This window comes from Schistocerca serialis, chromosome 9 (genome assembly GCF_023864345.2).
Source record: "Schistocerca serialis cubense isolate TAMUIC-IGC-003099 chromosome 9, iqSchSeri2.2, whole genome shotgun sequence".
Classification (NCBI taxonomy): Eukaryota; Metazoa; Arthropoda; class Insecta; order Orthoptera; family Acrididae; genus Schistocerca; species Schistocerca serialis.
This window is the reverse complement of record NC_064646.1, coordinates 349,529,225-349,557,092: the sequence shown is the minus strand read 5'-3', so window position 1 is coordinate 349,557,092 and position 27,868 is coordinate 349,529,225. Positions and strand designations below refer to the sequence as shown.

General features: G+C 39.5%; 1 protein-coding gene and 1 non-coding gene across 3 annotated transcripts in view; both read left to right on the top strand.

The window, feature by feature from the left end:
• Nucleotides 1–23,830: 23,830 nt before the first annotated feature.
• LOC126419034 (protein SGT1 homolog) overlaps nucleotides 23,831–27,868 on the top strand; it is a 30,170-nt gene continuing 26,132 nt past the window's right edge. Inside the window, exon 1 of one of the 2 annotated variants that reach the window (XM_050086095.1) lies at nucleotides 23,831–23,924. The gene's annotated coding sequence lies outside the window, so the exon portion shown is untranslated. Of the gene's footprint in view, nucleotides 23,925–23,981; nucleotides 24,126–27,868 lie in introns of those variants that run through there. The other variant, XM_050086094.1, reaches the window with a different exon arrangement.
• On the top strand, nucleotides 26,970–27,043 carry Trnat-ugu (transfer RNA threonine (anticodon UGU)). Its single transcript has one exon. It is a non-coding gene; the product is annotated as a tRNA-Thr (tRNA).

Sequence of the window (27,868 nt, the reverse complement as noted above, 5' to 3'; positions counted from 1 at the left end):
CAGTAGTAAGGATAAGTTCGAGACAGTTGCTACTGAGACGGCGTGGTGTGTGGAGCTGCGCCGCCCACCACCCCTGACGCTGCCTAGCCACCGACAGGGTAATGAACGCACGTGATGCCGCATAAGAGCGCATAAGGCTTCACTCAGAACTGCAGAAGTCTCATCTGTTACACCCCCTTTTTACGTAATACTAGTGTCGATCGTCAATTAAACTTTGTGGTATTCACATTTGCTACTTGAAGTTAAAATCTGAAATGCGATGATTTTTCTGTTATATAATTATTGAGAACCCATATCAGCCATTGTAATTTACGAAAAGTTAAGTAAGTAATTAAAGGTAATTGAGGGTCACTGTAGACCATTTTTGATAGTTTTCTCTTTTATGAAACTTAATTTAAACCTATATTATAGATGTGATATCACATAGGTCATCCTTCGATCCATTATAGCACTTGGGAACCCACTCAGGGAATATTCGTTCACATTTTTGTTGAATGCAGTTGGTTTTTATCATCCTGTATTAAAATATTTCCTTTTATCAATAGTGCAATTTATAAACAATGTTTTGGGAGTAGAATAAAAGTTCCAATGGTAAACTTAACTGCTTTTTCGACATTATTTTACCAGCGAACTAAAAATAGGAAAGCCTTGAACCCCTTCCACTAAATTTAGTTAGTATCAAGATTCTTTTACAGGGAGTGCAGTGGAGCTGATGCTGAAATCATTAAGTATTTGATTATATCATCGCTAGTCTCACTGAACTCTACATGTCATGTGTGATCTGGCGTCTCCTTACCAACAACAGGTCCCAGGTTCAAACTAGTCAATTCCTTAAAAAACGCGCTCAGACCGCCATTGCATGAAAGTGGTAGGGAGACATGACTTAGAACAAACAGACACCACGTAGAATGTTAGAAACTGATGTACCTGAAATTCTGGCATTCCCAGAACTGTTACACAAGGTTAAAAAGCATTCTCTCACGTTCATATACCTCCTCCTCACTCACATGCCTCGCCACGGGCGTTCATACACACAGATCTCAAAAGCTACAAGTTTTTCATGTTAAAGGTCGACTCAGTGCGGCCATCATTGCAGTCCCCCTATTCATGCTCTCAGAAAGTTTTAAACAAAAGCAAAAATACCTTTGACATCAGCCTGAACAGACGCATGTCTAAGTTTTCTGGACACAGATTAAAGCCAGCAAGGACCTTATGCAGAGACAAGCCAGCACATGAAGAAGTACATAAGGCATCTTAAACTGCTTTACAGCCTAGGCAATACATCAGAAACACAATCCTGTTTTGGCCACTATCGCCGACTACCGGCGCTTTCAGTGGCTGTGTCATCAAATAGATAATGGAACAGTTTGGTCATTTCTTCTGCTGTGCTCATGTGTAAGCTCTATCATTGTTAAGCATTTGTAACACTCATATCTTAAAACTGGACTCAATGTTCTCACATAGACTTTATGCCCTGCTTTTCTACTTGCATGACAGTATATGTTTTGTACTCAAAATATTGTATGCTGTTTATACTATATGTCTTTTTTTGGCTTATTTTCTTTCATTAATAACATGCACAAAACCATTTCCTTTGCTTATATTTATAATCGCTACAGTGTCGCCACTCCAACTGTATCATACATCTTTAATTATGCAGTTAACGTGGCTGATGGAAAATTATTCTGTTACATAAGCCTGGTAAATTGTTACATGAATGGAAATAGGGATTTTACTACAGAAGATATCTCAGGTCACCACCTGAACTGACTTATCAATTAAGAATTCTGAATATTTACAAAAGAAAGAACAATTAGTGGATAGGCCTCAATGCAGTAAAAATTACTGATATTTCGATCAACTTGATAATTCTTGATTAATTCTGTTGGGGAATCAACCTGGGAAAAGCTCTTAAATATACTAAAAAATCACACGGTTGACATCTAAGCTGTCCTGGAAGAGACTTGATATGGAACTGGATAAATAGTACGTGAGTTATTGAATATAAGGAATGGCTTTTTCTATACTTTGTAATTTCGTGATTAAATGTTTAATAAGAAAGCATATGAACAAACCCATATTTAACAGAAAAACTTTAACCGATCGTGGAGTGTTGGTACTAAACATTGTTGGTAAATCACTCTCATTTGCATACATGACTAACACGACCATTTGAAATTGGAAGTTCCTTGGAAAAGATGGATTACACATTCAAATATACAGACTAACAATTCATCATGAAGAAGGACGTCATTCAATAATTTAATGAGGAAAACAAGATTCAAATTGCATTAGAGAGAGACTATGAATGGGAACTACGTCTTGTTAGTAATTCTTCCAAAAAGTAGCAGCCACCAAATATCAATAATAACATGTGGCTACCCACTACAAAGAAAAATCGATAAAATATAACAAAAATTGAAGACAATAAGGATCTTAAATTCAAACAATAAAACTCGAGAATTTACTTAAGAAATGAAACTGGTTAAATTGCTAGCAAAAAATGCTAAAGCCTAATCTCCCAAGCAAAACACATGGTAGTGGCTACCAACCAAGCACCAAGAAAACTCAATCAAATCTCCACAGAAACATGGTGGCCCTCTTTTTTTTAAAAAAAATATAACTACTAAATGTTAAAAACATGTACACTGCTTATAATAGGTAACATCACTTATTTAGGAATCTAGTCACACTCATAGAGCACAGGGCCTCATACCCACAATCACAAATTATAGAGCACAAAGAAAACACTGCTACAAATTCCAAAAATCACGAAATTATTCTCAGTTCCTGCCTACGCAAGGTGTCAAGGGTTATTCTATAATAGCTGTAACCAATTAATAAATGAGTATTCACAAAGTTACAACGCTAATGATTAAAACTAGATGTTACCTCTTTGATGACTCCCAGCACAGGCAGGCTGTTCACTATTCACTCAAAGCCTTACCATGGACTGGAAGCTAGTACACAGACAATATGCATATTATATCTGTGCCAACTTAACAAAATCGATGGAACATCGGTTGCTAGTGTCCCTCTGACACTCTGGCTCAGAAGAGTTGTAACTCATCCCAAGTCCAGAGACGCTGAACATGAATTCATGTGTATTATGGTGTTAATAAGAGCAGATTATCTGACACATTCATACAGTTTCAGTTAATGTCATTACTATCATTTTTCCAAAACTAAGTTCTCTACAACTTCTGCTGAAGACTTTGTGGAATTGTCGAATTGGGCCAAGTAGTTAATAATATAAAATTTTTACGAAATTATGTCCTTGCTTCTCTTAATATTATGGAAATACTGCAGATACACGTCTGGGACATGTTTTATTAGATTCACCAGATCAATGGCAACAAAATAAATCGAAATCGTTCTTTACTTTAACCTCATACCATTTTGTGATGGTTTCACATTAGCGAAGTTGCTAAATTTCAGGCAAAATCTTTTATTAGACGTAACTCCATAATTAAACAATTGTGCACATATGTTTACCTGAACTTTTTTCTTTAGTTTTACTTGTAGAATAACATACTAAAACATTTGCATATTTTCGTGAATCACCTCGTAGAAACTCCAGCAGACACAAACATGCTTCGAGGCAGACAACCAGAGGAATAGATAGGGTGATAATACAAATATATGATGAATGCTTTTCTGTATCAAATTAAACTCTTAATACGTGTGTAGCTAATATGGAAAATTATTAGATATGAAATACAATTCAGATATGGTAATTTAGAATTGAAATATCACTATGGCTGCCAAATATATGACTCAGTTGATCATCTTTCTCTCAGTCTGAATTTGTAGGAGCACTGACACATAAAGGATACTGTTCAGAAATGTAAAAGTGTATCAACCCTGAAAGTCAATGAAGCAACTTATATAGAGATGCTTCATAGCACCCTGGCTCCTAGGACAAAAATGAGCAGGGAGTGGCCCTGCCAAGGGAGGCAATTTTCAAGCACTTTTCTACTAATGTACAACAGCATATCCACTGAATCAACAGAAAAAATAACAAATTTGTTATGTATATCAAACATATCCAATGCTCCAAAACTAATTAATGTCATAATTAATCTCTGGTATCTATATTCTTTATTTGGCTGTGGTCTTTTTGTAAGTGGAGGTTTATTTTAGGCCCCTATAACCCAGTAAAAATTATGTTTGGTACATGAACAAAACCATCATTAATGAACAATTAAAAGAACAATGGTGCAACACATGATACATCAAAAAAACGTTACTAAGCAGACACAGTATGAAACTAAACTCCACCAAATAGGCCTTGGAAGCCCAATGGTACCAACTGGGCGCAGTGTCATCCTCAGCCCACAGGTGTAACTAGATGCAGATATGGAGGGGCATGTGGTCAGCACATTGCTCTCCTGGCCATATGTCAGAATCCAATCATGAATGCCACTGGAAACTGCCTGCTCTGTGGTCTTTGTCAATGGAGAGGAACATACGAATTTGCACATCAGCTCCATCGCCACAAATATATTGGCAAAACCCTAACTCACTGGACTGAATATATCGACTGTAGCAATCTCATATAATTTTGTTGGTGTAATTTGGTAGATGGGTGTGGCACATGATGAGACTTGAAAACACTAATGACATGATATATTCTGCCCAATGTGTCATTTAAACAGCATGTTTCCTGTAATTTATTGTAACACATCCTGCTTCAAAAGTAGCCATAGCTGTGGTGGGTATGACACACAAGATTGTTCTAGATTCTTCACGAGCTCTTTTGGTATTATCAGGAACCGCCTTCACTCCTCGAAGTTTCATCAGCGGAAGATGATATTGTTCATAATCAAATAAAATTGTCAGATCGCTGGCTGACTCTTATCCCACCACCTATCCTTGAACTCACACAATACCACTTAACTTTCCCAGTTCACTGCCAATGTTCTGCAGTGACACTGTAATGAAGTTCTCGAAAGCTACATTCTTGAGATACAATACACTGACATTATTTTCTCATAGGCTTTCTTCATCGTCTTGTATCATATTGACCAGAGCACATTAAAGCATGCTTGCAACAATGCCCTTTTCGCCGATAATATAAATCGTAAACCGAAATTCTTGTAGAAATAAGGGCCAGCGAGCCTGTCTCCCATGATTCAGTGTTGTTGACATTAAAAACACTATTGCTGGTCATCGGTAAGCGCCTTCGTGTTTCTCCCACATAGGTTCTATTGGGACTTGTCAAAGGCCCACACAACCACGAGATCCTCCAGCTCTGAGTTGGACCGAGCGAGGTGGCACAGTGGTTAGCATACTGGACTCGCAGTCGGGAGGATGACGGTTCAATCCCGCGTCTGGCCATCATGATTTAGGTTTTCTGTGATATCCCTAAATCGCTTCAGGCAAATGCTGGGATGGTTCATTTGAAAGGGCACAGCCAACTTCCTTCCCCACACTTCCCTATTCCAGTGAGACTGATGACCTTGCTGTTTGGTCTCCTCCCCCAAATCAACCCCAACCCTCGTACTTGGATTAGTTCTCCTCACATTAGGCCAGAACACAGCTGCTTCGTGTAAAAAAAATGATTCTCATCTAGACGTCATTGTTTCATTGCGTTTCTACCATACATAAAACCTGCTGTGGTACATCAACATCTACCAAACCCGAAATTAGCTCCCCTGTATTTCCTGGTGACCTGTCAGGTGAAGCAACCTGCAATGTACTTGTACACAATTTATCTGGCACTGCTTTATCAGTGGGTGTACCTTATGACATAGATATAATTGCAACTGCTGTGCTCAATGGAAACGAATACCTGTTGAGTTCAACTGTTTGTTGCCAAAGATCGATTTTAGCATGATGCTAACCAGAAAGTCTAATCCAAGTACTGCAGAAAATTCCTATCCCAGAGTTGTCAACACTTTCATTTACTACCGAAAACATGTGTTTCCTGCCTTAAACTCGAGCTGTGTTGTATTGAATCTATACTATTATCTCCTATTGCACTAAATCTCTGTCTCAGAGTTTTCGGTCTTCTCTTCTCCACGAGGTCCATACTCACAACCATTATGTGTGCCCCACTGTCCTCTAGAAATTTATACTCTCTATTATTTACCCAAGCTATGAAGCAACAATTCGTCTCTGTGTATGCTTTCACAGTACTGCGATTTATTGGGAATGCTTCCCGATGGACGGAACATTCCCGTTGGAGTTTAAGTGTTTCTTTTTCCTGTTGCACTTGCCCATTTTCCTGGATCTACACCCCGGTGTCATATTCTCGAAGAGTTGTTAATTATAGCATCGTGAATGGTGACTTTGTGCCTTCAGATCTCCCTGCTTACCACAATGGTAACATCCTCTAGCGGACATAAATATTCTCTGCCCATTATGTTCATTCAGTGTTCATGTTGCATTGGCTGACTCTTGCATATGTACGGCAACGCAAAGGGCTGCAACTAAACCACCAAGGTTTTTCATCTGCATTGAATGTGGATGCTGAGAAGTTCATGATACATTACATACATGTTAGCCTCTCCCATGGGACGTAATTTGGTCATCCACAAGCATGTTTCATCTGACCATTAATGAACTGGGCCGTGGCTAATAAATCATTTATAAATACAGTTATGTCCTCTTCCTGGAGAAGGGGCTACGAGATTCGCCGCTGGGAGATCCACAGTTGAAGAAGGAACGCTTACTACAGTTTTAATTTCACCAAATCCCGATTGCAGTTGATGTCATTATATGCTTTCTCCCGTTCACTGTCATCTAAAAATTCAGAAACTTGCTCCATGAGAGCAGTTATCATGTCGTTAGTACTAGTTGCCCGTGTCTGCGTCATGTTTGCGCAATTTTCTTTTCTCGTTCTTACACAAAGAAACTAGTATAGCTCTCAAAACACGAAACTCAGTAACTGCGGTTGAATAAAAGCAGTTTTTAATTAATTCTTACGTCTAGTCATCATCCAGTGACATTCTGTGGAATCGTCTGCTGTGTGACCATACCTCCTGCATGTAGTGAATGGCGCAGCTATGAATTTATTGCGAGGTGCACTGTGATCTGTTAAACTGAAAATTCAACAATGTGTCAGACCAAGATACTCTTCATGACTATTTCCCATAAACTGAGATAAATCCTCTGGTTCATTTGGCCTTCCAATGCACCTTATAGTCAAATATGGTTGAAGACCATGACTAGGTGGAGCCTTTGAATAACATTCAGATGTTTGATCATCTGATTATGAATCTAATCACTGTCCGGAGCCATGTCATGTGGCGAGTCAAGTGCTCGAAGCAGTTCACAGTTAGTGAAAAGTTCATTATGCTACGTGGGTAGCGTTTTTGTTCTGCATGTTGGTATTCTGGTTGCTATGGGTTTATTTACCGATTGCCATTTTTTATTTGTAGTTCACTATTACCATTTGAGTTTACGTATTGTCATTTTGTCATTTGGAGATAGTGAATGGAGCTAAGGACGCTAGAAAATGGCGTGCCATGTGGAGAAATCGTGACATTTCCGACATATTCTTTAGTTTCAGTTCAGTAGAGGTGTGACAGCAGCAGAGGCAGCCTAGAATATTTGTGCCATACATGGGGATAACGCCGTTGGACAGGGCATTACAAGAAAATGCTTTTCTTGTATTAAGGAGGATTTTTTTTGACATTAGTGATTCTTCATTTGCAGGAAACGAGCGAGGTGGCGCAGTGGGTAGCATACTGGACTCGCATGCAGGAGGTCGATGGTTCAAACCCACTGTGTGCCATTCCGATTTAAGTTTTCTGTAATTTCCCTAAATCCGTAAATGTTGTGATGGTTTCTTTGAAAGGGCACGGCTGATTTCCTTCCCCATCATTGACACAATCTGAGTTTGTGCTCTGCCTCTAATGACCTCGATGTCGACGTGACGTTAAACCCAATCTTTCTCCCTTCCTTTCATGTTTGCGAAGACCTTGAGGGTTGAAGAAGATCACGTATGTGCATTAATTCACAATGATCCACGTCACTGTACTTGACAACTGGAAAACGTGATCATTCTTCCCACCTGTGACATTTGCATACAATGGGGAAGGTCCAAAAATCGGGTGTATGGGTACTGCATGCTCTGTGCCAAAATCGCAAAAATCAATGGGTGGCGATATGTTCATCTCTGCCTTCTCGTTATTAATTGGCTCGTGAACAAAACCGACCATTCCTATCCTGCATCGTTACTGGTGACGAGAAATAGCGTCTTTGCACTAACATAAGGAAAAGAAAGTAATAGCTATATCTAACAAAGCAGCAACTCCCCTTAAAAAGACCTGCGTGCATCCACAAACGATAACGTTATGAATCTGGTGGAAGAGCAACTCTCTGGTGTACAACGAATTGCATCCCCAAGGTGCAGCCATCACTGCTGACATTCATTATAAAAAATGGTTCAAATGGCTCTGAGCACTATGGGACTCAACTGCTGAGGTCATTAGTCCCCTAGAACTTAAAACTAGTTAAACCTAACTAACCTAAGGGCATCACAAACATCCATGGCCGAGGCAGGATTCGAACCTGCGACCGTAGCGGTCTTGCGGTTCTAGGCTGCAGCGCCTTTAACCGCACGGCCACTTCGGCCGGCATTCATTATAAACAACTGAGACGTCTTGCAGATGCAATTCAAGAACAACGACCAGGAAGACTTTGTGTGAGGTAATGCTACTCAGCAATAAGCTTGCCCACATTCTGCTAGACTGACAAAAAACACTATGCAGGAACAGGGTTGGGAGGTCATTCCTTACCCACATTATTCACCTGATCTTGCGCCCTCTCTCGAACAACCTTCAAGTAACTTCTTTACCGGATGATAATGCGCCACAAAGTCATTATTTCTACAGCTCTGGAATCGAAAAGTTACTCCAGACTTGGCAGACTGTTGTATATAGTGAAGGCTCGTATTATTTGCGACCAAACTTTCTGTAATGTGTATCTGTTGTGTTTACCAATTTTATGGGAAAACGCTACCAGTTTATGCAGTAACTCAATATAATTCAGCTTGCCAAAGGGTGAAGAATAGGAGGATGTCTTCACTTTGTCTGTTTTGTTGTCAAAACATATCCGGGTAAGAAGAAGATACTGATGTCACAAGTGGATCTGAAGGTATTCAACAAGGACTGAGCATCAGCATAAACATCACCAAGAAGAATGACACAGTTGTTGACCTTTGATGGCCCAAAAAAATATGGAGCTTGTCCCACATCTGGGATGAAAACGCATATGTTCTCAAGGAAAAAACGCATTGCTCTCAGCGTTCTTTTATGTTACGTTTAATTAATTGGCCAACATCTATACTCTGCAAACCACTGTGAGGTGCATGGCAGAGGGTACGTCCCATTGTACTAGTTATTAGGGTTTTTCCCTGTTCCATTCACATTTGGAGCACAGGAAGAATAATTGTCTGAATGCCTCTGTGTATGCAGTAATTATCCTTATCTTATTGTCGTGATCCCTATGTGAGCGATACATAGGGGGCTATAGTATATTCCTAGAGTAATCATTTAAAGCCAGTTCTTGAAACTTTGTTAATAGACTTTCTCTAGACAGTTTACATCTATCTTCGAGAATCTTCCAGTTCAGTTCCTTCAGTATTTCTGCGAAACTCTCCCATGGCTTAAACAGCCCTGTGACCATTCGTACTTCCCTTCTCTGTGTATATTCAATATCCCCTGTTAGTGTTATCTGGTATATGTCCCACACACTTGAGCAATTCTCTGGAGCCATTCACATGGGTAATTTGTAAGCCATTTCCTTTGTGGACTGATTGCACTTCAGCAGTATTCTACCAATAAACCAATGTCTACTATCTGTTTTACCTACAACTGAATCTATATGATCATTTAATTTCATATCCATACAAGGTGTTACTCCCAGGTATTTGAATGAGTTGGCCGATTTCAACAGTGACTCATTGATACCAGAGTATAGGATATTACGTTTCTTCGTTTTGTGAAGTGCAAAATTTTACATTTCTGAACATTTTGAGCAAGTTGCCAATCTCTGCACCACACCAAAATCTGACTGAATATTTTTGCAGCTTCTTTCAGATAATACTTGATTACAGATAACTGCATCATTTGCAAGAAGCCTAACAGTACTATTAATCTTGTCTGCAAGGTCATTAAAATACAACATGAACAGCAAGGGTCCCAGCACACTTCCCTGGGGTACACCCATCCAAGATAACACGTTGTGTCCTTCCTACCAAAAAGTCCTCAATCCAGTCACAAATTTCACTTGATACCCCATTCGATCGTACTTTTGAGAATAAGTGAAGGTGCTTTACTGAGTCAAATGCTTTTTGGAAATCAAGATATACTGAATCTACCTGATTGCCTTGAACCAAAGCTTTCAGTATGTCATGTGAGAAAAATGCAAGTTGAGTTTCACATGATCAGTGTTTTCGAAATAAATAGTCCATACTGTTTGAGCTCTGAAAATATTCTAAGGTTCTACAACAAATCAATGTCAAAGGTATTGGATGGTAGCTTTTGTGGATCACTTCTACTACACTTCTTGTAGATGGGAGTGACCTGTGCCTTTTTCCAAGAGGTGGACATGATTTTTTGTTTGAGGGATGTATGATAGATTATAATTAGAAAAGAGGCTATCCCAGTCGCAAATTCAGTACAGAATCTGTCAGGGATTCCATCGGAGCCTGGAGCTTTGTTCAACCTTAACGATTTCAGCTGTCTCTCAACACCACTGACACTGATACTTACTTCATTCATCTTTCCAGTGGTACAAGGATTAAAGTGGGGCAATTCTCCTGGGTTTGTCTTTATAAAGGAACGTTTGAAAACAGAGTTAAGCAGTTGAGCTTTTGCTTTACTACTCTCAATTTCAGTTCCTGTGTTATTCGCTAGGGACTGGATACTAACTTTGATGCCACTAACAGCCTTTACATATAACCAGAATTTCTGTGAAAGATCACTTGACAGTATTCTGCTATGGTAATCACTGAAGGCATCATGCATTGCTCTCTTGACAGCCAAATACGTTTCACCCAGCGTCTCTCTATCTATAGCCCTACACTTTGTTTTACACTCATTATGCAGTAATCTATGTTTCTTTAGAAGTTTCTTTACAGTGACAGTATACCATGGAGGTCCCCTCCCATTATGAACTTTTCTACTGGGTATATATCTGTATATATCTGCATGGTCAAATGTTCTTTTAAAGTTGAGCCAGATTTCGTGTAAATGCTCCTGCCCTGAGTTGAAAGGTTCAAGTTCCTCATTGTGTGCAAAGCTTCTTAAAGGTGAGGAGAGTGGTCTGGTGAATTATATTGCATGAGTTGTTGCAGGGCCCTTCAACGATCCTGAATAGCTGTTGCAATGTCTTTAGCCCACCAATGGACTGAACAGTGGCGGAGGTGGTCTATAGGAAGGGGAATTCCAGCAGAGTGGGTGACTGTGTTGGAGAGGCCTCCCTCATCCTTGTTGATGCTATGTAACAGAGATGAGGCAAAGATGACAGCAGAGGAGTACAGCTGCTAGTTGGCTCTTCAAAGAATCCAGCACACTAATTTATCTATTGGACAGTGACAAGGAAGTTACAGGATCACTGTTATTGTCACTTTCACAAAGATTGTTCTGTAGCAACCATTGCAGTGAAGCCACTAGACATGGGGAGACCATAAAGTCGACAGCCAAAAAAGGGCCCATGGGCGACTCTGAAGAACGTAGGACTATCATCACTAGGAATACACAGATCAAGATAGAAAAGGACGTGGTAAACTGGAAGGCCCCTACAAGATGAAATGGTTCTTCCACACAGGGGATGCTGTGTATTAAAATTCCCAAGTGGGAGAAAATAGGATTTTTTGAGTTACTTGATTCAGATGGTCATCTAAAGGTAAGTAAGTGCCCTGCCTAAAGGTAAATAAACAATACAAATGCTGATTGATGGGGTCGTTCGCACTTGTGCTGCCATTTCTTCTAGTGTGGTATGTTTAGACTTTCACTGCTATTGCTTCCGATATGGTGTGGAGGTGAATCCTCTCACTGACGATGTCTGTGTGAACCAATGTGTAATTCCTCCTGATGCTCTCTTGAGACCAACACGATTCCGATATAATGGATGGTAGCATCGAAAAGTTGCGAAATGGTGGTTAGTGCTGTGTGTTTCTTGGAGAGAACACAAATCGCAGAACTAGAGTCAATTAATTACTGTAGTTCTAACAGGTGATAATAATATCCATTACAGTTCCATTGGATGATCACGTTGATGTTGTCCTGGTTAGACGAGAAAGGGTCAGGAGGACAGATCAAGGTCCAAGATCGTTGTCTCTCACTGGTGAGTTTGGAGCAACATCAATAAACAACAGTGCAGAGTGCAATGGCATTTGGAGATCTGGCATCTACAGTGTCACCTGAGTAGCCTTCTCCAAAGATTTCTTCTTCTCTTTAAAAATTTCAGAGGCTGAGATTTTTGTGTGGGCTTATTGGCTGTGAGTGTATGAATGGAAGAAGTTCAGGTAGGTTGAGACCCACATTACGTAGCCCCTCAAGCCACTAACTGGCATCAGAGTATTTTTGGAGAGAGAGTTCTGGAGAGAGAGTCCTGTTACTGGTAGACACTGAAGGAGGCTACAGCTTCTTTGGCTGAGTGTGGGGAATGGTTTCTGAAGATTGTGCCACAGGAATCACGAGAGTGGAGGGCCTATCGCCCCACAGCCAAGCTTATGTGCATGGTTTCTGGGTCTATCAGACAGAGTAAATAATCCAAGTACTGTAGTGGTAAGTTCCTATGGGACCAAACTGCTGAGGTCATCGGTCCCTAGGCTTACACACTACTTAATCTAACTTAAATCAACTTATGCTAAGGACAACACACACACCCATGCCCGAGGGAGGACTCAAACCTCCAACAGGAGGAGCCGCGTGAACTGTGGCAAGGGGCCCTAGACCATGTGGCTACCCCACGTGTCAATCCAGGTACTGCTGATAACCTAGTTGCAGTAATGGCAGAGGCCTATATCACTGATTTGGATACAAACGATCATATTTTTTCTGAGATTCAGACAATGAAAGTTGTTTGTGACCTTTAGTTCCTTGATTTTATGTTCCTTGTGTAAATTAGTAAGCTTCAGAGATCGAGGAGGATGGCCATTCTCGTGGTTGTCACTTTGCGTGAAGTGGCTGTACACAGTCTCAGGCCATATGTACATTGTACGTCACTTGAAGCTCTGGCATTTAAAACATTGCATCAGAGGGTGGAAAATATGGCTTTACATTGCAGCAGTAACATGTGAGTTTGCTCTTTTGTGGAAGCAAATTCCCCAAAAATGAGGATGAATGTGCCCATGTATACTTTGTTTTATGGCGGGCCTCTATGTAAATCACCCTCCACGTGTTTGCGTAGTTCTTCCTCCATCTGGAGAGATAGGTCCCAGCAAAAAGTAAATCCATGTACTGTATTGAGGTTCTTACAGTGTGTGACGGTAACAGATAGCACAGTGGGACTGGGTAAGGTTTGCCATCTTATGAGTAACTAATATGAGGCCTCGTCATAATCTGCGAATAGAAGATAGTTCGTCAAATAAGTTTTCAATATTCTCCACAAAAAACTTTGGTTTAGTAGAGAGAAGAAGCCTTCGTTAGTATGGGTGCAGACGAGTAAACTGAGGGGAATAACTTTCTGTTAGTCGTTTGGTTTTTTATTGCTCCCATGGCGTAGGCAAGGAGGGAAAGTTGTTGAGGTCGTAACGATCGGCACCTATTTGGGGTCTGTCTGAAGAGACTGCCGGGACCTCACAGCTACTGGCAGATAAGTTTGTTCGTTTCATATCGCCAAACATCCGCCACGATGCTGAACAGAAGAACTGATCTACCAAAAATATAAGTACATCAGGCTTTGTAACCCTAGTGCAGTTTACCTACATCTACATTAATAGCTGTACTCTGAAAACCACAGTGTAGTGTGTGGAAGAAGGTACTCCCAATTCGTAGGGTTTGTTCCCATACCGACAATGTTTAGAGCGTCGGAAGAAAGACTGTTGAAACGCATCTGTGGATGCTGCAATTAGTCTAATCTTGTCTTCATGGTCCCTATGGGAGCAATACTTAGGAGGACGTAGAATTTGCCTAGATTCCTCATTAAATACATGTTTTTTTAAACTAGAATGACCATTCACGGGTTAGGCAGGATCTATCTTCAAGGGACTGACAGTTCAGGTTTTACAACGTTATTGTGAACTCTGCAGTGGGTCAAACAAACATGTGGCCATTTGTGCTACCTTTCTTTGTGTCTATTCAGTGTTCCCTGTTAGACCTGTTTGGTACTTGTACCACACACGACAAATACACTCAAGTGATTTGTAAGCAACGTGATTCCTCAGGTTTTTAGGTCTGACTGTTTCGTTATGAATCTCTGTTGTACATTAATTGCATTTTACAGGTACCAATCGACTAGTATCTACCACCTGCTTTATATCTAGAATGAAGCACATGTGAGTGTGACATTTCATACCCACCCCCAAAAATTGGGCAGTGGCGGCGTTAGGCGTCGGCGACATTGGCGACCGCTGACGGCCTCTCGCCTATGGGGGTCCTCACAAAAAAAGTTGTTGAAGCATTAAAATTTTAGCTACTTAGTTGTCCGACTCCATTTCCTTACGAATGTAGTAGCATTTATCTAGGGTCGTCTGGCAACATTATGACAGTTAAGCCCATCTACGAGATGCATCTAAGGTGTATGCCTATGTAGCAGTGCGCCAAGCGTACAAGTTTGGGACTGCAGACTGATTCTGGTAGGCCTATTACATTACACGATGAGTGCGGGATATGCCTGTCACGAATCACCGCGTGTACACTAGACGGCAGTAACGCATGGAACTCGGAGGAGATTATTTTATTGTTAAGTCGTTCGTACAGACTAAAATAGTTTTGTAAAATAAATTATTAAATTATATACTTAGAGAGGAAGCTGATCATCATATTAACGAAAGATGCACGTTGAACGGAAAATACACTTTCTTTTCTTTATACCATATTCACAGGCCGCTTGGTATGCACAGTTTTCCGAATTGACACTTCGATCCAACAAGGAGCAAATACATCAATGCTCTGTGGAAGAGACAATACAGACAGCAGCATTTTCTTGGTCAGTAATGCCAGTTCTCTGAAATCAATCCTACCAAGTGACACTTCACTATTTTTCAAGATATTAAACTGGTACAAGTGAACAAGTCTTTTATATCTGAAGGTGTGGTTGTATCAATTTCAACAATACATACTAAAGGAACTCCATCCTATGGTAAGTCAGTATACAAATAAATTTCTTGGCATATTTATTTGGCTGCTATCATACATGACAGAATAAAAAAATATTCTGCCATTTATAGTAATCACACAGATCATTTGCTTTAAGTACCCTACTGTACTTATCAATGTACTTAGCACAAAAAGTTTTTAAGATCATCATATCCGGAGGACCCTCAAGAGACAGACACATAAGGAGGAAATGGGAATCTGGTGCATCAAAAAGAAAAAAAGGGTGAGACAATTATATCAAACTAAGCTGTGAGTTTCGAGTATAATGAAATTTCTTAAGAAAACTTCGGGTGTAACTGCTCCAGAGGCCTCTGATGAAGTTCTTGTCCAAATGTCTTTAGTTTCTGAAACAGAACCAGCTTCAGGGTCGAATGAATCTGTTAATCCTTCTGATACAGCATCAGAGTTGGGTGAAACTGAAGTGATCCGAGACTGTGAACCGAATAAAGACTTCAAAAGTGACAATCAAGAACAAACCATTCATATAAAAGAGTCTTTTATAGAATTAGATCCAGGAAAGTGGTATTTCCAGTAACAGATTTGCAGCATCATGATTTAATTCAAAACGGTCCCCAACAAAACCTAAAGAAACCTGCAAATCTGTTATCAACGAAATTATAAACAGAATCAAACAAGCAAAATATTATGCTTTCATGCTCAATTGTACTAGGGATTCGAGCCAACTGGAATAAAAGACATTTTACGAAATTCCAGTTTACTAGAAAATTGATAACAGATAAATGCAACATCTTAGATAGTTAGCTTACGCCATACCTCAAGAGAAAGTATATTGCTTTCTATGTCAACTTTTTTAGCATTTTCAGACACAGGTGGTAAAAGAAGGATCTTGTGACTGGAAATATCTGAATAGGATAATGAAAAGGCATGAACAAAGTCAAGGACACATGGAGCGCATTATTAGATGGATGGAATTCTGTAAAGCAGTCAAATATGGGAAAACAATATAAGGAAAACGAGAGACTGATTAGGGAATCACAAAGGTACTTTTATAACTTATTTGAAAGATTGATCGATATTATAAAATACTTAGCTTCACACAATCTGGCGTTTAGAGAGCATCGAGAATCCCTTACCCTGAACAATAGCAGAAACAGTGGAAATTTTATAATCTTATTTAAATTGTTAGTCAAATACGATCTAACACTAAAAGATCGCTTGCAACATATTAACGAAAAGCAACTTTGTCAGCATTATCTGAACCACAACATACAAAATAAATTAATTACATTATTGTGCAAATGTGTTATCAACAAAACTGTAAACAGAATCAGACAAGCAGAATATTATGCCTTCATGCTCAATTGTACTAGGGATTTGACCCATGTAGAACAAATGTGAACAATATAAGATTTTGTAGTTCCTCAACTGGAGAGATAGAGGAACATTTCGTTGGGTTTACTGCCATCACAGAAAAAAAATGGGAGAGTATTTAACAAATGCCATTTTAAAGGAACTAGAAAATAATGGCTTAGACAGCCAAAACTGTCGATAACAGGGATATGATAATGGTGCCAATATGGTTGGCATTAATAAAGGTGTTAGAACAAGAATACTCAATATTAATTTATGGCCTTTGTTCACACTGTGCAGATGCCACTATTGGAATTTGCTTTTGTTAGATGCCGCTAACACTTCTACAACAGCTAAAACGTTTTCTGACTTCATCAATGAAGTTTAGTGCTTATTACAAGATCAAGCAAGCGTTGGGATCTTATAAAAACAAAATTGAAGTTGTTACTGTAACCTCTCCTGAAACACGATGGGAAAGTATAATCGTATCTGTAAAAGCGATACTTTTGCAATTTTTTGATGTCATCGAAAGTGTGAGTGACCTGAAAAACAGAAATGATGAATCTGAAAGCCTTAGCGACTGTGAAGCACTCTTGAAGGAAATGTTCACTTTTGAATTTATTTTTGCAACACGTGTTGTATGAGACTTTACTACATATCAACAATGTAAGTAAGCTGTGGCAATCAGTTCAAGTGAAGTTGAAAATCGCTATTGATACTTTACGTTCATTTCATGACTGGATTCAAGAATTCCATAACACAGGATTTGAAACAAGCGTTACAGAAGATCAACTGCTTGTAGGGAAAAGAAATTGTAAAACTGAGTCTCAGTTTGAAAAAGAATGTTCAGTTATGAACAAATTGATGAACTTATACAATCTGCTGAAATGCATTAGAGAGTTAGCTTTTTTAACACAATGATAGAAGTACGTCGTAGTTGAAACTGAATCTCAAAATATTGAACGATTTGGTTTCATTTACGATATGAATTATTTGAAACCTTCGCAAACATTGTGATGATTTAGGTACAATATTTTGAGAAGTCGAAAATAGCGACATCCAGCCTTTCGAACTTTATGAGGAACTCCAACTTTTAAAATCAAATCTACAGGACTCAATAAAAGATGCAAAAGAATGTGCTCAGTACATTTTAGAAAATAATTACGAAGAAGTATATCCAAATGCTCACAGTTCCTGTGAGTACAGCTTCTGCTGAGAGAAGCTTCTCAAAGTTAAAACTGATTAAGACATACTTAAGAAGCATGATGTGCCAAGAAAGACTATCTGCGTTGTCAGTATTATCAACTGAAGCGGAAATAGCGGCTGGTATTAACTATGATGTATTCTTAAAAAAGTTCAATGAGGCCCAAAGCCAGAAGTTTCGTTTATTTAATGTGTGTTTGTTTAATTTAATTTCTGTCATTGCAATAATCCTTGTATACTACAATAATAAAATCTGTGTATTATTATTATTAGTGTATAGTTCAGCTCATTTAATGTAACATTTTCTTTCTGACTGGAAAGTGAAGGGGGCCTTGCAAAGCTGATTCGTCGCCATCGTTCAGTTTTCGCCTAACGCCGCCACTGGCACTAGGCTACCTATATGAATTACTCATTAGAGTTGTGATTCACTGACATTTCTAATCTTAAGACACTACGTTTCTGTGTTTTGTAAAGTGCAACATTTGATTATGCACCAACACAGTATGGGACATTCACAGTAAAAGGAATTGTTAATGTGTAAGATGTTAAACTAGTAGACAAAAGAAAAAGAAAACTTCGTGATGAATTTTATTGGAGAGGAGGAGAGTGTTATGCACCACCATAGCAAGGGCATGGGAGAGTAAAGAAGTTTCTAAGTACCCACAGCACAGTATTGCTTCAGTGCAAGGATGTATCAACACATGCCAGCCGCTAGGTGTAAACATTTCGACATGATTAGTCGGTCACCAAGAGTGCGACATCAACACTTCTGTGAGAGAGTGCGAGAGAGCTCAGTGCAGAAGTGTAAGACAAGCAAACACCAAACTACCTTCGATGCTCTCATAACATTAAGCACAATACACTAGATAGGACAGTACAACACCTATCAGGGACCTGACAAAGCAATTATGATGCTGAAACAAACCCACTATTTGTATGTAGCCAGGCAGGAGACCACTGACCATTTGTAATAAACTGGGCCAATTCACTCATTACAAACAAAATCTCACGGCAAACCCTCTCCTCAGTTCAATATAAATAACCCAATATTTATAACATAGAAGCAGTCAACCAGTATGATCGACATAATCCATGTCATTCTTTCTCCATTCTCTCATTATACTACCGTAAAATCTTGTGTAAGATCGTTCCAGTATTGTCAAGGGCGTTAGCTGCCACTAATGGGTAGTCCATGGGTTCACCAGTACTTTTCCAGATCAAGGACCAAGCTGCTCTGATACTTAGGCATAGTACTGAATGACTGTGTACCTAACCGGTGGACCAGAATCAGTGTACACCACAATATTAGACATCAAGCCACCCAATACCATGGTCCATCTGATGGGACAATGCAGCAGTGAGCGGAGAAGTACCAAGCTCTGTCAGAATGGCGAGTATATCAATCACACGCACACTCCAATCACACCACCTTTGCAGTGGATCTGCCACACGGGAAGCGCCTATGGATCGGTGTGCTAGCAACCCACCAGACCAGGTGTCGCCAGCCTATGCTTTGGCTGATGCAGCAATCTCCAGTAGTACTGAGTCTACCACTGATGACAGCGGATTCCATTACAGCCTATGTAGCAACCAGCCATCGCCGAGGCCACAGCTATGATGTGTAGATTGAATAAAAAACTTAGTAATAACTAATATTGTTTTATTAGTGGCAGGCGACACCCCACAAATTCTCAGGCGACATGTCTTGACACAACTGTAGGTGTTCCCAGCCTGGGAATGACCAACTACTTCAAACTGGATGGCAGAGGTGTTTGAGCCCAGCACCGATATAAATTGGATGGCAAGTCCAACAAGAGTGTCAAACCTGGAAGTGATTCTGAGCAATGCACCTGTGGAGTGTGTCAGCAACCAGCATCTGCAAGTCACATTAAGTGAGTCAGAAAGAAGCACTGTTACTTGCTCACAAAAAAAATCGTATTTTTTGCGTGTTCAGAGTAGGACTTAAGAAATTCTCTGATTGTGGCGAGATAGTATCCTTGTCCCAATTCTTAGAACAGGGAAAAACACGTCAGTAGACAGATACCAACCAATTAACCTCACCAATGTGCTCTGTAAATTATTTCAGTGTATGATTTTTCAATGATTATACTGGATTGTCGAGTTCTGAGGACTTTTTTCTCTATCAGTGTGGTTTCCAGAAGGGACAATCCACAAGCAACTATTGGGTTTGGTTGGGAACAGCAATGTGAGAGGCATTTTCCGAATGCCAGCACCTCATTGCAGTCTTTTTATACCTACAAAAGACATATTTCACCATTTGGCGCAGTCATGTTGTACTTACCCTCCATGACTTAGCCTTTGGAGCTCTCTACCGATTTTTGTTCTTCAGTTTTTAACCCACCAGTTGCTTTAGGTTAAAGCTGGTACGTCACTCAGCATCCTTCAGGTCCAAGGGAAATATGTAGTGCGGGCCTCCACACTGAGTGAGAGATCCTTCATCATTGTCATCAATGGGTTAATACCTCCATTTGACTAATTGATCACCTTCATACTGTATCTTGACTTTTCTATTTGGTATAGCTCTCAGTCCGTAAACTAGTCTGGATGCCAGTTCCAAGGGGGTAATGCATTCCTGTCATCATAGTGCAGTCCATCCTGACGCTGAATGCTACTCGGGTACTCAGCATACGTTGTAGCACAGCCCCGATTTTTAAGACTCATCTCTGATAAAAAGCTGAAATAGCTGCCTATATTCTTCAACTAAAGACTAGCTAATGCAAAAGCTAAACGCTCTTTGCTTCCTTGACCATATCTCTTAAGGTGCGGATGGGAATACCCTTCTTTTTGCGTACTGGGCTTTAGTCTTATCCTGCCAGGTTTACAGCTCAGTAGCACCTCCAGTTTTGAAATTTTTGGACGCAGTCCATCATCATGGAGTAAGACTGGCAGCTGCTACCTTGAGACTACTCCCATAGACAGACTCCTTGCCAAGTAAGTTCTTGCCTTTTCATTTCTGCTGGTACCAATTCTTGCCCACTTAAGCAATAACCATCCAACAATTTCCTAATCATCCAATTTACCAAATTCTTTTAGCATACAGGAGACAAAGACTGCCCCTAACACCCATCCTTTGGTTGGGAAACTGAGGCACTCTGGCAGGAACTCCACCTAACCTACTTAGAATGTACTTCCTGTGTTTCCCAGCACACCCCTCCTCGGTTAATACCTAGACCAAGAATTAAGACCGATCTCTTTCAAGGATCTGTTATTCAGAAGTATTTATGTGCTACCACCATTTACACTAATCCCTCTAAGACCATGGAAAGGATGCTTTTACATGCACCAGTGGTCAGGAACAACATTTGTTGCTGGGAACGTGTAGTGTTTTGAGAGTGGATTTGATAGCCATTAACAGTGCGATGCTTTTTTACTAAACAAACCTCCCTCTACTGCATTTTAATTTGTAGTGCCTTAGTGACAAGTTTGCAGGCTAGTGATTGATGTTACTCTTGCCACCATATGATATATGCTATTCACGTTTCTTTCTGAACTTTGTCATAATGTCTGCTCAATTATCACTCTCTGGGTTCCAATTCATGTATGTATCCCAGTGAATGAACTGGTTGACTGTTTGACTAGAGAATAAATTGTTCACACAACATTGGTTTTGTCATTCGCAGGTTGGATAAACAAATGCAAATAAGACCTTTCCTCGTAGAATAATATTTCGTGGGCTACTGGTTCCTCTAATAAATGCCGAACACTGTCAGGAACACTACAGCTACTAGGCCTTTCTCTTCAGTTACTCCTGAAAGGAATCCACTGTTCTATGTCGCCTTTGCATAAGTCATACCAGATTAACATTTTTTTAAAAATTTTATGTTATTACCTGCGCCAATATAATGTCTCCATACAATAGGTCATACACAATGTACCATCCTTCTAGCTCTCTGTGGTAGCTATGGTCTTCTAAATTCTTTTCTTTTACTATTGGCGGCTGACTCACGGACAGTTGAACTAGTTCTCCATGAAATTGGCTTTTATTCTCATACATAACGTTTAAGAGTAGTTTTGGGGTATGGGCAGGGTTGTTCAGGCATCTCCCAACACATACTGGATTTGAGAGCCGTCGACATTATCTCCTTTGCCAGCTATCAAGGTTATCTCTCTTTTATTCTGTTTTAACTGCTTTTAAATGAGGTGAGCCACTTTTTCCTGACATAACCTATTTTATGTTTTAGGGCAACATATCAATGAACAGATGAAAGCTGTTACTGTCTTTAATATGTTGACTATAAGAGATTGGGGGCAGGGGCGTGGATGCAGACCCCCCAGGAAACACTTACTTGGCCCCACCAAGCTACTGACCCAGTTATTTTTCGCATCTGATTTTATTATTGTCAGTCCAACTGATATCCATCACATTTGTAGCATTCTCACTTTCATTATTACAAATTTTTTGGCTGGGATGCATTCTTTACTCTGATACTTTCTTTGCCATTGATCAAGTTAGTGTGGGTTCAGGTGAAGATAAGGCTTGTCTCACCACAGATCAGGCCTAGCAGAACGATTTTCTTCTTTGACCTCACACTCACCTGATCAATATACTTTTATTTCTCTTTAAATTATTTCCCAACTGTTGCATTAATATTACTTTATCACTCTTATAAACATCCAATTTTTGTCTGAAGTCACTAACTACAGGTCAACTGTCTCTCGATCAAGGGACTGATGGTTTCGTTGTTTAGTCCCTTACCCACAATCAACTAACTAACTATGCATGTGAGAGTTGTGGATGCAGAGGGCGCTACTTCTCTCTCTCAATCTCAAAAAGGAAAAAGCGATGCAGCCATTCATCTGATGCCCCAAGAAGACTTCGTCAGGTAGAGAATACGTATTCCCAACTACTACTTTCAATGAAATAAAAGCTTTTAAATGATTCTTCAAGTAACAATTATGTCCAAAATCGCTCATACACATGTCAAAGTCGATTCACATAGGAGAAAAAGTGTTATCCAAATATCTGAAAACCTCAACATTTCTTTGTTAGTGAAAAAGTATATAAAGACACGTCAAATGATATTTATAAGGCAGTGAGGCAATTCGTAATGTCTTTTTACCTTACACCTTACACTTTCTTTTCCCATGCAATAAATAACATAAATACAAGTGCATTTACTGCATCAGTAAATCTCACATCTTCTCTGTTAAGAGAAGGTTATGAATTGAAAAGTAATTTATCAGTTTGTGTTCTTACTTATACACAGTATAAGCTTTTTCTGTGACCAGCTATTGGCAAAATGTAAACCATTTTCACCTTCAGACATATGACTCAGTTGTAAAAGAATATTCAGTGGAAAAAATATCTAAGTTTCCATGAACCATTTGCAGTTAGTAAAGAAAATGCACAACAATAAAATAAAGACTAACAAGATGCAAAAGTACAGAGTTCACTAGTATAACATGAGTGAGTGCTGCAAAAATAGATTAGCTTCCGATGTTAGCAAACGTCGACATCGTCGTCGTCCCCTCCCCCCGCACATACCCTTTCCTCCTGAAAAACTTTGACAACGCTCCTTGCTGTACCGATTAACGGCCTGTGTGAATGCCGCCATTTGAAACGCATTGTGAAATGTTTTGACGTTTCGTTCCAAAAGTGTGAATCATCTTTAAGAGAACACAAAACCCATTACTGTAATGTCAGTGAGAGCGCCGACAATAGACTAACTTTCGAAATCAGCAATCGACGCCTACTTCTTCCCACTAATGTCAGCTTTTAAACTTTCGTTCGCAGGAACGTTGACGTCCCGTTCCGTTCCCATCCGTTCCATTGACGGCCTGCGTGAATGCCACCATTTCAAACGCCAAATGTGAATCGAATCGATCTTTACTTTCCAATGTATTTGTAAAGCTGTAAAATAATTTATATCATGCTGTCGAATTAGCGATAAAATAAAGTGGTAGCAATTTACTACATTCTTGGAATACGATAAGTGTAATTTTACATTCAATTTAATACACAGATATACAATTACAAAATAGTGATCGCAGCAACATTGAATACTGCATTGTGCTTCATTTATTTAATCTTTGCCGACGGTTTAAACCCTTTGGTTGCTATTATATCGCATAAGTCAGTGTAATATTTTCTAGAATATTGGTAAAAGATTTGTACGTATTCAAATATGTTAGAACTTTTTTAGTATTATTTTCGTTTATTGAGAGTGAAGGATTTATGTGTGTGACACTTGAGTAACTATAGCCCAATAAAGGGCATGTTATGGTTTCGTATGCTTGTTTATTAGCAAATCACAAAGAATGGAGGTATATCCTTCCAAAATTTTCAGGCGCTGTATGTTTTGCAGGTTGAAGGTATATCAGTTGCCATTTTTGCACAGAAAACTCGAAGTTTAATTGTTAGAATTGTGGCTTATGTTTTATTAATATGACGTAGAAAAACCTTTCTTGGCTCTTTTGCGCGTCAATTTTGATCCACAATCCTGTTGGAAGAAACGTAGCTGTATGTTTTTAGTGGAAGAAGAACGTACCATAGTGTTCATGTTATATCGTACTATTTGTGCAACTCTCAGGGTACTTGCTTGGGAGGGATGCTTCAATGTTTCCTGACACTGGTAATACCTGTATGCATTCTGTGATAGTAATTTAAGTGATGGAAGGTTTTGAGGACTGGGAAAGAAATTAGGACCTAGTTCTACAGAAATTTTTCCCATACTGTTATAGTCTAAAACAATAACAACGAACCTTTACATGCAGGGTAATAGGAAGCACCCTCTACAGGTTTACTAAAGTGGTTCGCAAAGTAAGGCAGTAGTATCTTCTTTCTATGTTATAATTTTTGTGAAGGAATGCAGGGCATGATACACCTTTAGCTTTTTTGTAAGTGTTCTGACTTTTGTTTACCTCTTCCTTGGAACTGGGCTATATGGTGTGGAAGTTAGTAGGATAATGGTTCTCACCAAAACGCCTCAGAAACCACTGTGTCGATACTACTTCATGCTCATCTGAACATAAAATTAAAGGGCACAGATAAGTTAAATCTGTAATCATGCACCTAGAAGAGAGAAGTATAACCAGTTTCATTCATAAGTAGTAAGTGGTGATATGGTGGCATACAAAAGGTATGTTGATATTGTTTCAGAGGTTTATGTAAGTAAACAAATGTCTTGGAAAAATTTAATGTTGCAGACATGAATGCTCTCTTTGTATTTCCTACATGTCAGATCTTCATAGAATGATGACTAGGGAAAAGGTTACATCAAATTCTGGTATCTACGTGTATTTATAATGACTATTTTGTGCTAGATATTTGTAATGAAATTTTCCCTAATGACCTTGACTCTTTTGTTTCATTCCACAGTTAATGCTAAACTTTCCTTGTAATTAAGGATAAAGTTGTGCTTATTGTGATAGCTAAAGGCACAGAAAATATTTTAGATCAGTTATTTGTAAGCATACCAATTTATCTTTTAGCTTGTCCCACCCTTTTCTCTGCTAGTGCTTGTATCTTTCAGTGAACTTCGACATTCAATGAAGACGTGAACCTAATTCTTGGCTTTAGAATGGCTGGTACTGATCATATGAAACAGTAAGCACCCAAAAAACAAAGCCTTAAATTTCCCAGCATATATATTCCAAGAAATTAAATCTATTTTTGATTTGTAAAATCTGTCGCCCTTCAAAGTGGTTGGGCTTTACCAAGTATGACATGCTGATAGATTGATTTCCACTTTTCTGAGTTGCTAGTATGATGTTTTCAAGGCTATAAATTGTGTAATTGCTTACTTGTGTCAACATTTAATTAGTATCAGACAATACTACTTTAAGAGTTTGATTGTTTGTGTTGTGGGATGATGTGATGAAAATTTGAAAATCAGCGCATTTTGAGAAATGGAATATATCTGTAATCTGTGAATTAATATTAAAAAGCATTATCATGATTGCTTTCACTGCATAAGATTGTGATGGGACTGCAGTATTATGTGCTGGGTGAATGTGTCGGACAGGTATTGCACCATTATCTTCCACAGAGGTATGACCCATATGGCAGGGAGTTGGTATGGTGTGAGGATGAACTACAGTATTTCTTATATTTGGTTGGTTGGTGGAAAACCACTTTGAGGAGGAAGGTTAGGACGTTTCTTATTTCCAGGCATAATGAAAAATTGCTAAATCACAGCTCTGCCACAATATCTGCACAGCATTTTATGGGGCATGATCACAAACCACCTGTTCATGTGAGTGAACGGCTGAGCACGGTTGACCACCAGTGATAGAACACTACATTGTTAAGGATAAAGATAATTATTCAATGTGTCATAGCTCAGTGACATAGGAAACATGCAACAAATGATGTAAACAACATGGTGACGACAACATAATAACAGTGACTATTTTTTTCTGTTTTCCCCCAAACAGGCTAAGCACATCTGTCACCACAAGGTGTTTCGTTTTTTATTTTCACATTCATTTGCTTCACCAGTTCCCAACCGAACTATGACCTTTCAACCTAACCTAGACCTGGGCAAAGCTACAGACAAGTCTGCCGCCACAACCAAATTTTTTGCTTTTTGTTACGGAGCCATGTAAATTCCTTCATTGAAAGATGATCTGAGTTAGTTTTAAGACTGACACATCTCCAGACAACTTAAAAAATGATTACATCAGTATTTTGTGCAGATTTAAGGAACTTTAAGTCCACTTCTAGATTTCTGAGGTTATGCACAGACTAAGTGACTTCGCACATATTAAACTTGTTGCTAAGTCTTACTACAAGAAACACAGTTTTCACAGAGTGAAAGAGCTAAGGTGCTACGAATTTCACAAAAATCAATAAATTGTGTACATTAGGCGTTAAATAGTGGGCACAACTCTCATTCCGCTCAATGAAGAAGATGTAGATGAAAGAATATATTAAGTCCAGAAGATAATGCCAAAGACAACATGAGGACCAATATCTGAGATTTATAGGTTCAACTAGAAGAGTATAGAGTTAATGATAATTGAACCCCCAGCTGCTGACAGGCGTCGTTGATATACCTCGATGGCGACAGCTTCACCTTAGTGTGCGTGAGTAATGAGTGGATGGGCAAATACCTATTAGGTACATTACATGTGTAGATTGTGGACAGTTGGGAATGTGGGTCTCACAGGAAGTGTGCAAGGAATAAGTCCCTGCAGTTGTGCTATTCATCTGTCTCCTCGGTGGCTCAGATGGATAGAGCGTCTGCCATGTAAGCAGGAGATCCCGGGTTCGAGTCCCGGTCGGGGCACACGTTTTCAGCTGTCCCTATCGAGTTTCAACAACAACACCTGTCAGCAGCTAAGGGTTCAATTAGTTATCATTTATTCTAGAGAAGCTGCACGGTCATCAGTGGTATCTGTTCTTTATAGAGTTAATATTTGTACCTCCACGATACACTGAAAACTCATCACTGCAGGTTTTCTGGTGCACTGGCTCAGAATAAAAGCCAGATTAACACATCCTGTGGCCAAGAAGAGATTCTGCTGGCGTTACAAATTAGTTTCGTAGTGGCTTGAGCAAGATAAAGAAACCAGTTACACCAATAATTTAGAAGTAAAGGAGACCACTCACCAGATAGCAGAAGCATTGAGTGAACAACAGGCACACACAATAAGAAAAGAAAACTTGCTGGCTCTCAGAATAAATAATAAATTCTTTGTCAAGCGAGAGCGTCCCAATCCCCCACTACACACACATCCATCTACACTTGTGCCCCTATGCTTCAAAGTTCAGGTGGGAGGCAGGAAAAGGGGTTGAGGGTAGGTAGCTGGTGCCTTGGAGGGAGGCAGCAGATTTGCTGGCTAGAAATGCAGGAGGGAAGATTGGCAAGCATTTGGATGGTGCATGTGATATGCTGCTACCAGAGCTGGCGAAATGCAGTGCATAACAAATGTGACATGGAGCCATGGATTTGGGGGGGGGGGGGGGGAGAGACAACAGTACAGAGGGCAGGAAAACTGTTGTGTAGAGGGTTTGGGACAATGTGTTAGTAGAGACTGAGGTCAACAGGGTTATGGGATTGGAGGATGTGATGTAAGGCTAACTCCCATCTGCATAGTTCAGAAAATCCGGT